The 11,708-nt window shown below is 39.8% G+C and overlaps 1 pseudogene; it reads right to left on the reverse strand.

Annotated features, from left to right (window-relative positions):
* Positions 1 to 831: 831 nt before the first annotated feature.
* Positions 832 to 7,051, reverse strand: LOC114653064 (cathepsin K-like; annotated as a pseudogene).
* Between the last annotated feature and the right edge of the window lie 4,657 nt (positions 7,052 to 11,708).

Here is an 11,708-nt window from a genome sequence, read left to right on the forward strand (position 1 = left end):
TTCTGTATTTAGTCATCAGTATAAGCTAAACTTGTATTTTAACAGAAAATTGTCACTGTTGCATACTGTTGCTGAGATGGCTGCCAACAAGGGGTGACTCGAGGTTGCAACCTGTGATGTCATTGGGTCAACAGCGTAAATATCATCTTCACTCACTACCTGATTATCCAAGAGTGTGGATAAAATCTTGACTTGTTGGTGTGTGCTCTGCTTCACTTTTGAAGCTCAATAACAGACATCAGAGCTTTGTTTTTCTGACCACAATTTCTGTTTAATGTTTGGGTTTTGGTGAAAGATACCCTGATTTTGGGCTTAAATCTTAACTTGCCATAGTGACTTTGTCTCTTCTCCTGGTGTACTGTTGTAATCTGAAATAGCGGTATGTTAAAGGGATCAGGAGAAAAGTTGTTGTCGAGAAGCAAAGAAAAGTTGAAGACCATAAAATAGCAAGAAGGATGACAAAGCCCAATGTGATATACAGAAATTCAAGTCAAACAGACAAAACCTTACAAAATGGTGGTGATTGTGGTAAGCCAAAATGCTATTGGAAATGGTACAAATTTTTTTTCACAATCTAAAACACAAAATGAAAATAAAAAAATGAATGATCTGTCTAGAATATCCATATATCATAATTCAAAATGAGCACAAATCACTTATAAAGAAAGTAAGGGAAAATTAATACAAAATTAAATCAAGAAGCGTCATAAAACAGCTGATCCCTTCATAGAAATTTCAGTTACATTTACCCTTACCTATAACAGATTTGAAGTACTAATGATGATAATCTTAATTGGATTATTGAATTTAAATTTGAAATGAATTTCATAAAGTACTCTTGTGTATAAAATGCATATCATATACTGTATATCTTCTGCCTAAGCATGTTTTTCTAACAGATGAATTTTGTTGATGTCTCTGCACTGCCCTTGATGTCAGGTTTTTCCCAAGATCTTCCCAGTGTCTATCACTATAATATACTTTCATCTTCATGGTCTACAGTTTCAGTTTGATTTTGTTCATAGATTTGTTCATTATTCTGGGGCAACCTTACTTACCATATTTGGCAGAAGTACCAGTTTATTACTACAGTGTGGTAATGTTTTATCTTTAAAACACTGTGTGTGGCTTTAATGGTGGTATGTATAAAATATACAGAGAGAAAAAGACTTTTTTATTGTGGTTCAGTACACATTTACTTTCGTACCCATTCTTTTTCTCTAATGCAGAAAAAAATAGGTTAAGTATGTCTTTATTGTTCATGCAAAATTTTCATTTACAATACTCACTAAATAAAAAAACAAGAAAAAAATAACATTAGCTAAGTATTTTATTCATTGTCTTCACGTGGCCCTCTTAGAACCTTAATTATTTACTTAAAGGCCAAAGAATTAGAAATTTAATAGAGCCTGGAGACATCATACATGATGAATTTACTAAATAACAGGTCCAATGTATTCAAGAATCTTGTCCCATTTCTGAAGTTAATGCATGAATAAAGCAAGACTTGTCAGCCCCAGCCATGTGCTCATTTTCATACATTTTCAGAAGATGCATCCCCAAGTCTCAGTGGACATTACATTACAGGAAACAGTGTGTATGCAGCAATGCCACAGAAGTTGGTGTTGTTCCTTGCCATCTTCATGTAGCCGTTTTCACCCCATGAAGTATTCCAACTGAAAGCAAAGCCAAAAAAAAAAATAATGGAGACATTAAAATAATTTAAAGGATATTTATTTAAGATTCCATAATTAAAAAGAAGCTCCAAAATGAAAGCTTCTAATGCTTAAGAGAAAGGTCCACATGTAAATATGCAAAAATTTGTAACACAAGAAATGGTACCTCCTGGCACTTCTCCTTAGTATTGGTGTAAGAGCCAATCATAGAAAGTTAAAGCTTTGAGTTAAACTCATATTAGTGTTTGCTTAATTTGAATAGAATATCATTTTCTTTTATAGTCATAGACAATGGTATAGTCTTTTCCCCCTATAAGTTAGCGAGAGATAGAACTTTCTTGCTATAACTGAGATACAGTGTGATAATTGTGTCTGTTATTGTTTAGAACAGGTCCAAGTACACAGGGACTTGAAAGACCCATTTTCTTAAATATGGGATAGGCATACAGTTTTCTGACCGTCGTTTTGAAATGGTTCAGAAACGTTTTGAAGTGACTTGTAACAATTTGAAATGTAACAAGATTTAAGCTTTGAACAAAACTTTTTTTAACAATAATTTTTCTTTTTTTTGCTATTTTAATTTTTCTTTTTTATGTGAACTGTTTTACTTTGAATTTTAACTAAAACTTTTAAAAACGAAGATATTTTGTCTGTGGAATCATTTCAGAGTGTCAGGCTTTTGTTGAATCACATTTTTTGATTTAGAGCTGCTGAACTTTGATAATTTTGGAAAAATGCAGCTATTGGCTAAGAGAAACTGTTCTGTTAATGGTGAGAGCAACCAAATTTGCTTTAATTTTTAATTCAAAAAGTACCAAATTTCCTTTAAAACAGTTAATTTTTTTTGAAGATTTTAACATCAAAACTGGAGTGATGAAGAAATGTGACGGCCCAACTCTTAGTCACATTCTATTACCTAGCAAAACAAAATCGCTTTTTCAGGATCCAGATTCAGTTTGTGTTCAAATGTCAGGCCTCAAGCGAATTTCAAGTTTATTAGTTCAATTCATGTCCTCTAATTCCTGATAATTATTATTGATTTTTAGCGCACCAGGTACAGTATCTTGCCTCATTTTCTTCACTTTTATTTCGTCCAGTACCACACAACTAGTATATCAACCCAGTGTGTCTCATCATTATTTCAGTCCTACTTCTTAGATGGCCTGATCCTAATTCAATAAATTCATAACTTCAAAAAATAGTAGGTCTATGTTGTATTTAAAGTTATCAGGTACTGTATAGCTAATATAAGAAGGGTAAATGGCAACACAAACATATTACTATTGTAAAGAGTTAATATAAGGTGAGAATATGCAGTGGTGAGGCTGTGCCAGGATCTAGCGTGTAAGCAAGCAGTGTGTATACAGGCTTGACATAGTGTAGCAACCCCGGGTCTGAAAGGGGCATGCTCCTCAGGTGGACAGGTCCGTCAAGGGAGTGGGAATACCTGGAGGACCAGGCAATAAAAAGCAGCTCTGTGAGCAATGTCATGACTCTTGATTGCTAGGCTGATGAGCCTCACATGTTGACCCTGGCCTTGGGTTGGCTCATGGAGCAAGGGGATAGTGTGCCATGCATGTTTCCTCTGACCGGGTGAGTGGAGTGAGGTAGAACCAGGTGGAGTGCACGGCCAGACAAAAGGACAAAGTAGCTGGAAGCATGTGTCACATCTGAAGAGCTGAGCTGCATGATGGAAGTGGTCACTGAAGATGCCAATGGTCCTTTAGAGGGCCACACACCAGTGTAAATAGGATAATTCCATTAATATGCCTCTTGCAACCCCTGGAGCTTTACAATACTATTAAGATTCATTTGGTATTAAGGTGTGTGACAAATAGAGGCACTGTCGACCCCTTGAACCCTCAGACCAGACTTCAGACACCAGGTAAAAGTCCAAAGATGAATATTTATTATTATAAATAAGTGCACAAAGCACCACTACTACACACCACTCCAATAAACAATAATCACTACAATAATAAACAATCCTCCACTCCCAGACGCTTAGCCACCCTGCCTCCCAACTCAGCTCAGCGTCTGGGATTTCCCATCGTTCTTTTATAGTCCTTGACCCGGAAGTGTTTCACCTTCTCTGTCCACGTGACATGGGACACTTCCGGGTCAGATAAAAATCCTTTTTTTTCACCCCGGAAGCACGTCATTCCTTGTGTCGCTGTGATTAAGACGCACTTCCGGGTTATGGTGCAAATAACAATCCCTTGGCCTCCCTGCAGTGACTCCTGGCAGCCCCCATGGTATCCAGCAGGGCTGTGCATTAAAAGTCCACTGTCCATAATTCCCTGCTGGCATTCGGGGTACCTCCATGCTGCAAGGAGGGCTCCATCTGGCGGCCTGGGGGTATTGGCCTGGATAAATAGCCGGCCATATCTCACAGGTGTTATTTACATTTTCTTATATACAGTAGCTTTCACATATTGATGGGATTATTTCTGCATGTCATATGGACCAATGGATTCTGATGTTGTCTATAGGGCTATAGTTCAGCTTCATACTTTGATCTGCTTTCTCTATGCCACTCAATATACAGTACATATACAATGAAAACTGAAATGTATTTTATCTTTAGAAGATATTAGCTAATTTATGACAAAGTGAGGCTTGTTTTTCCAGAACCATGGGGGCACAAAAGAAATTATTGAGAAGGAACTTTAATAAAGACAGATTCGTTATTACATAATAATAGGGTAGTCAAAATATTATTTTGGAGATGGGCAGCTGTTTTACTCAGTGTTGGCTCCTGCCTTGTACCCAAAGGTGCTGAAACTCCAATTTCCTCCAGTCCTGCATTGCATTAAGTGGGTTAAATGCTTTTGACATTTGAATGTTGTCACAGGAGGCTGGGGGACAGACCCAGCCGAGGCACCTGGAAGGACCGGGAGGGGGTTTATAGTCCCCTGGGCCACGAGGGGGCAACCGCCCTGGATCGGGAGAGGACAACGGGAGAGGAGCAAGGAGGCTTAGGCCCATTGGGGCCCGTGGCCACTGCCAGGGTTGCGCCCGAGCCTCAGAGAGCCCGGGAAACATGCACTTCCACCACACCTGGGAAGGTGGAGGAAGATCCTTCCAGTGACGCCCGCAGTGCTTCCGGGTGCAAGGGCAGCACTTCTGCCACACCAGGAAGTGCTGCCGGAAGAGTGTCATCAGGCACCTGGAGCACATCTGGTTGAGAATAAAAGGGGCCGCCTCCCTACAATCAGAGAGCTAGAGTCGGGACGGGAGCAGGACGAAGCTCCCAGGAGGAGAGGGAAGGCGGCCCATGGACATTTGGACGAGGGACCCGTGGAGAGGGTGTTTGGTGTTGGGGGCACTGTGTGCCGTGTGGGATTTTTGTAGAAAATAAACGTGTGTTTTATGGAAAGTGCTGGTGTTAGCCTGATGGTTTTCGGACCCGTGCTCACAAGGTCCACAAAGCGGTTCTCACATAAAATTTTGCTAATGGTGAAAAGCAGATTAACTCTTAGTGGAATTGTTGGTTTAGTTATCCAATTCTTTCTAAATCCAATATAAGAACCAGCAATGAGTGGGGCTAAAGCCCACCGTAAGACTGATTTAGAAACTCAGATCTCTGAAGAAAACTCAGATGTGAACAGAGAGAGCAGGCAGACTCAAAACAGACAATTCCTTGGACACCTGAGGCAGCAGTGCAAATAATCGCACCACCATCCTCTTCCATATTTGGGGTACTTAGTTCAAAATCTCATCTGAGAAGTGAAGGTGATTTAACATGTTAAGAAGACAAGATTATTTAAGTTGGTACGAAGAGAAGACCTCATTGTTTCAGGAAATGCTTGCTTGAGTTTCACAAGCTTATTTAATCAGTTCTTAACAGATGTAGTTTCATCTTATTTGTGCATATAGACTGAAAATGTCAACACACAACTTAGAATACTGTATATAAAAGAACAAATTTGGAAATATGCACCTTACCTGTTTTTGATAACCTAGAAGTCCTGACCAGTCTCTAATCCATATCCTACTAGAAGAACTGCATGGTTTAGTTTAGTTGAACTACACTGGGGGTCATTATAGATCCCTGTCAAAAGAAGGACAATTATTTTATTGGAGAAGTTCTGACATTCATATTTGTTTATGTTAAAGAACTCATATATGGTTTCTATTTGAAACCCACCTGACTTGTAGAACTGAAAGCTGGGAAGACTTGCATCAACTGCCACTGTGATGGGCCCAATGGTTGCCAGTGTGTCAGCTAGTGCCTGCTCATTGCCTTTGGGAAGGAACTTATAGTCAGTAATTGAAGCTGCTGACCTGGAGCTGTTGTAATGACAAGGCTGATTATCCTGTAAACACCCAAATGGCAATATTGACAACTTTTATTAAGAGACACAAGGCAGAAGTGAGATCCATCTCATAAGCCTATAACATTCCATACCTGAGCAGGGTCATGGGGGGCTGGAGCCTATTCCAACTAGCTTAGGGTGCTAGGCAGGAACAATCCCATGGACAGGGTGTCAGTCCATGACAAGGTAAACACACTCACACACACACACACACACACTAGGACTAAATAGGCAATGCCAACCCACCATTTCTGAATTTCTTTTTATCTCCTTTACTTCTTACTTAGTATGTTTTTGTAATTTCAACAGATATTTCTAGACCTTTCCTTTGTTACTGCCCGTTCCACATTTATTTATACTGAATTCATGCATTGGGAACACAACAGGCCATGTTTCAAGCAACTCTATTGTATGTGAATTCATTCATTTATGCTCTTAAATGAGTAAAGAGCACTGAAGGAGTATTATGTGAGGACTGCTCTGGAACCTGGGAGCAGCTTCTCATCTCTAGCACCTGGAAGGTAATGACATGACACAAACTGTCACCTGTAACATCGAAGAGAAGGTTCAGCTCCACATAGTTTTTGGGACTTTACCAGTTTTAAGGCTAGCTGGATTTGGGGTGAGTCTCCTTAGGCAGGCTGGTTAGGTTAAAGCTGTACTGTTATATTTCATCCAGGCTTCCTCCCCTAGCTGGGATTTATATTCTTGTTTGTATGTTTGGTTCACTTTTGGCTCATTGTTTTCTGTTAATGTTACTTTCATGTATTATTTGCTTCATGTACTATGCCTTGGTGATGTTCCATGTGTTTTGTGGGTGGTCCTCCAAGAATGCACTCTAGGATTGCCTTTTCTTTGCTTTGGTATTTTGGGGATTTTGATCTTCTTGCTCTGTCTTTTTTTAAAACTATGTCTCTGGATCACTGCTTTGTGTACTATGCCTTGGTGATGTTCCATGTGTTTTGTGGGTGGTCCTCCAAGATGGACCACCTGCCAATCTAAACTATCATCCACCCTGTAAATACAGAGGATCTCCCACAGTTCCTGATGGTTCATTGTGAATGCACTCTGGAAGTTTTGGTGAGTTCTTGTGCCTTTTCTATTCTTAGGTGTTTTTTGGGATGTTGACCTTCTTCCTGTGGTTTTTTTTACTATGTTTCTGTATCATTGTATTGGGACTTTGTGCACATTGGATTGCCTTAGACTTTTTGGGCAATTCTTTTGCTTTTTGGGCTCCATGGAGCATTTTGTGAAGAATAAATTGGTTATTTTAGAAAGATTCTTCAAGGCCTGTTTATATCTAGGTGGAGATTTTGAAAGTGTTCCCCCATGCAATTATTTTGAAACATTTGGACCTTACATTACCAGCTGTGGTAATTTTAGAAGACTTCCCTCCCTTTTTGTTATGTTTGAGACTCCAAATCACAACAGACTAGATTTTGCCAGTAGGCAAATGGGAGACTCTGAAATCAGCTGGAAAATGTTTCACTGGTCTGATGAGACCAATACTGACCTTTTTGTTCAACTGATGCACTCCAAAAAAACCTGCACCTCGGGAGAAGATTTGTTTTCCAGCAACACAACAACTTTTAAGCATAAAGCCAAACCTACAAATGGATGGCTTTAAAAAACATTAATGGTGGAGCCTGGAGTGGCCAAATCAGAGTCTAGCTCTCAATCCAACTGAGAATTTGTAGTGTCCCAGAGGGATGGGGACCCTACCCAGCCGGGATGCCTGGATGGTCCCTGTGATGGACAATACCTCCCCTGGGCCACGAGGGGGCAGCTGCCCGGGTCTGCTTATAGGTCACTGGACCGGAACTGGGACGCTCATCCCTACCGGAGGACGTGGCCATCGCCAGGGGGCGCCCAGATGGTTGTGAAGTCCTGGATGGCAGCACTTCCGCCACACCAGGAAGTGTTGTCGGAGGAATTCCCAGGGGCACCCGGAGTGCTTCCAGGGGCTCTCTTGACACTTCCGCCACACCAGGAAGTGTCGTCAGGGGGAGCACCTGGAGCTCATCCGGGTCAGTATAAAAGGGACCGCCTCCCTCTAGAAGCTGAGCCAGAGTTGGGAGGAAAGAGACGAAGCTTGTGAGGAGGGGAGAGGAGGTCAAAAAGGAAAAAAGGAAAAGAGAAAGAAAAGAAAGAGAAAGAAGAAGAGAAAGAGAAGAAGAAAGAGTGTTGGAGGAAGGCATTGTGGTGCTTTGGAGAAAATAAAGAAGTGTTTTGGACATTCTGGTGTCTGTCTGTCTGTGTCCGGCGGTATGCTTTCCACAGTAGCTGTCTTGAGAAAGGCTGTTCACTCACAATCCCTGTGCAACCTGACAGAGCTTCAGCAGTTTTGTAGAGATGAATGGGAACATAACTGCAATGTCCAGATATGCAAAGCTGAGAGACCTATGCACACAGACTTAAGGCTGTCATGGCTGCCAAAGGTGCAGCAAGTAAATACTGACATGAAGGGGGTGAATACGTATGCAATCAATTATTTTGTTTATCTCCTTGTCCTGCAGTTTTCCTAAAGCCACCCAAAGATGTGCTTGATAGAGACTCTAATCTCAACCTGTATGTTTGAATATGTGTGTTGATGGACTGCTGTGCCAGTCAGGCTCATTCCAGCTGCTGTGGCTTTCTACAACTCTGAACTGGCTTAAGCAAAATCAAAAATGAATGAATGGTTGTTGTCCGTAGGGCTGAATGATTGTTTTAGTAAAGCTTATTATTTTTTAATAAATAACTCTGGTCTTTGTGACGTGCCCCTTTTGTTCAGGATTCTTTTCCCATGCAATATGAGCCAAGCCTTCCTCATCTCATTGTTTTAAATGAAACCGAGCACAACATCATTGAAAACATTGAAATGTCCATGTTTTCCCATTAAAAAAGAAAGAAAATGTAAACTGAGAAAGGTCATCTGTTCTAATACATTCTGTACTGTGCTGTAACAGTCACTTTTTGATCTTAAACAAGAGTCAAATCCCAGTCACTATCAGTCAACCATTCCAGTTAAGGGGCAAGCTCAATGATATGCAGAGAGATGAGCCTATGTTGTCCTGGGTATCTGTTAAGCAGACAGTTTGTGAGGCTCAAAGTCTGTGTCTTTGATATGGATGTGAGCAACAATAGAGCACCATAAAGAACAGTCCTGTCTTCCTTTTTCTTCACCCTGTACACCTTGGACTATGAATATAAGACTAGGTCATGTCATGTATCAATAAGAGAATTGAGACAGAGTATACAGTAGGAGTCAGATGGAGAGCTTTGTTTCTTGGTTCAGAAAGAATTGTCTGCAACTTAACAAAAGCAAGGAACTGGACTCTCTTAACATCAAAGAAGTCTCACACCAGGTCACAATTCATGGTGTAGATGTAGAGGTGCTACATTCCTACAAGTACATGGGGTCCACATCATTGACAGACTATGCTGGTCTTGTAACACAGAGGAACTGTAAAATAAATGGCAGAACAGGCTATATTTTCTTAGGAGTCTGAATTCCTTTAATGTGAGTAGTGACATCCTTTCATCTTAGATAGATAGATAGATAGATAGATAGATAGATAGATAGATAGATAGATAGATAGATAGATAGATAGATAGATAGATAGATAGATAGATAGATAGATAGATAGATAGATAGATAGATACTTTATTAATCCAAAGGGGAAATTCACATACATATAAAGTGATAGGAGTGATCAATAAATAAAAATAGAAAAATAAAAGTAGAAAAGTACACATACACATACAGTTATACACGGAGCTGCTGAAAAGGCTGCCACTCTTGGCGGCGCCGGAACTATCTATAAGAGAGGCCTATCTTCTACAACTCTGTGATGGCCAGTGAAATTGTCTATGCTGTGGTGTGCTGGGCTCGTAACATCACTTCAAGAGAGGCCCACAAAATCAACAAACTAATTAAAGGTTAGGCACAGGTATAAGATGTACTCTTGACCCACTGGAGGTAGTAGAGGAGGAGACAATGAAGACAAAACTGAGTGTAATTATGAACAATGCTGCACATCCTCTCTTTGACACGTAAGCTTTGAGATAACAGATTATTATGCATGAGAAGTGTGTCAAAAAATATTACAGAGGCTCCTTTATACCTTCAGCAATAATGTCTCACTGTAACTGTTCTCTTATCCCCAAACCATAACATTTCCACCACTGTGGACGCTGAAGTCGATAACAACGGGAAAACAAACACCAATTTAAATAAAAAGCAATTTCTTTATTCTTAATTCTTGGTGAGTTAAAGAGACTGCTGCCCCCCCCCCTCCCCCCACGCCTCTAAAGAGAATGGGTACCCCACACCCCTAACCCACCCCCCACCCCCCTGGTTCAGTGCTACTGGCTGGTCAGATCAGACAGTCTGCAGTCTAACGTGGGGCCTCTCTCTATATACCTTCTCCATGTATTAAAAAAAATATACATGGCAGTTCATTTTGAGGTAATACATAAATTATAATAGCTTACTACTCCCTGAATTGGAATGTGTACATTGCTTCTTTCAGATAAAGAGGTTATCAGAGCACTCACAGTTTTAAGAAATAGGCTCAAATAAGTTTAAGCAGGAATTCAGAAACTTTCACATTGATTTATAATATCACAGGGTGTTCTGTTAGTATCAAGAGGTCAGTTTTTTTCTCATAAAAGAATGCAAGTTAGTCCCTTAAACTGTGCACAAGCTTAATTCTTTTTCTACCTAAATGAAGAACAAATTCATATAGAAGTAAAAATCATATAGCTCTCTGCAGCATGATTAATACAAAATACAGTCCTAGAGTTAAATACTTACGTATAATCATTACAGTTAATAATGTTTTTTCTTTCTCACCACCATGTTTTATAGCTGGTATAAGGTTCTTCTTCTGAAATACTGTTTTTGGTTTGCATCAAACATGTCTATAGTTACTCTGGCCAAACAACTCTATCTTTGACTCATTTGTCCAAAGCACATTTTTCCAGGTGGCCTGTTCTTTTCCTATATGCTCAATTGCAAATTGTAGCCTTGCTCTAATGTTCTTTTTGGACAGCAAAGACCTTTATCTGCCACACCTTGCATTTAGGTCAAATATACTGTATGATTGTAGATACATGCACTTTGAGACCATCTTTTGCATGAGTTACTGTACCTGCAGATCCTGCTTTTTTATAAAATGTTATAAAAAGTTATAAAATGGCCTCCTGTGGCTTGTACTCTGTATGCCATGCTATGTAACCTAACATTCTAAAGCCTTCTTACAGGCTTCTGTACACTTTCCAAATGTAGACCTCCCATTGTGTATTCAAATCTAGATAGATAGATAGATAGATACTTTATTAATCCCGATGGGAAATTCACAAAAAAAATCACAAAAATTCACAAAAATCTAACAATTTTACTTCCCACATATACTTCACATTTAATTATATTAAACTTCATTTGCCACATATCAACTGAAGCCTTTTTCCTGTCATGGTTCCTGTAATGATTGGGCTGAGTCTGCAAACTTAACCAGCCTGTTGTTAACGTTCTTATCCAGATCATTTTTGCATTTATGCATACAATATTATGGTGGACACCACTTTTAATATCACTGAATTCTGATAAGATTCCTTGCACCATAACCTTTTGCTTTCCATGTCTTGAGTGAATTTTGTACCCATCTTCACTCTGCCCCATTTTGATTCACTACTAAGGGGTTTTCCTTCTTGTTCTTAACTTTACTCT

This window comes from Erpetoichthys calabaricus, chromosome 6 (genome assembly GCF_900747795.2).
Source record: "Erpetoichthys calabaricus chromosome 6, fErpCal1.3, whole genome shotgun sequence".
NCBI classification, from domain to species: Eukaryota; Metazoa; Chordata; class Cladistia; order Polypteriformes; family Polypteridae; genus Erpetoichthys; species Erpetoichthys calabaricus.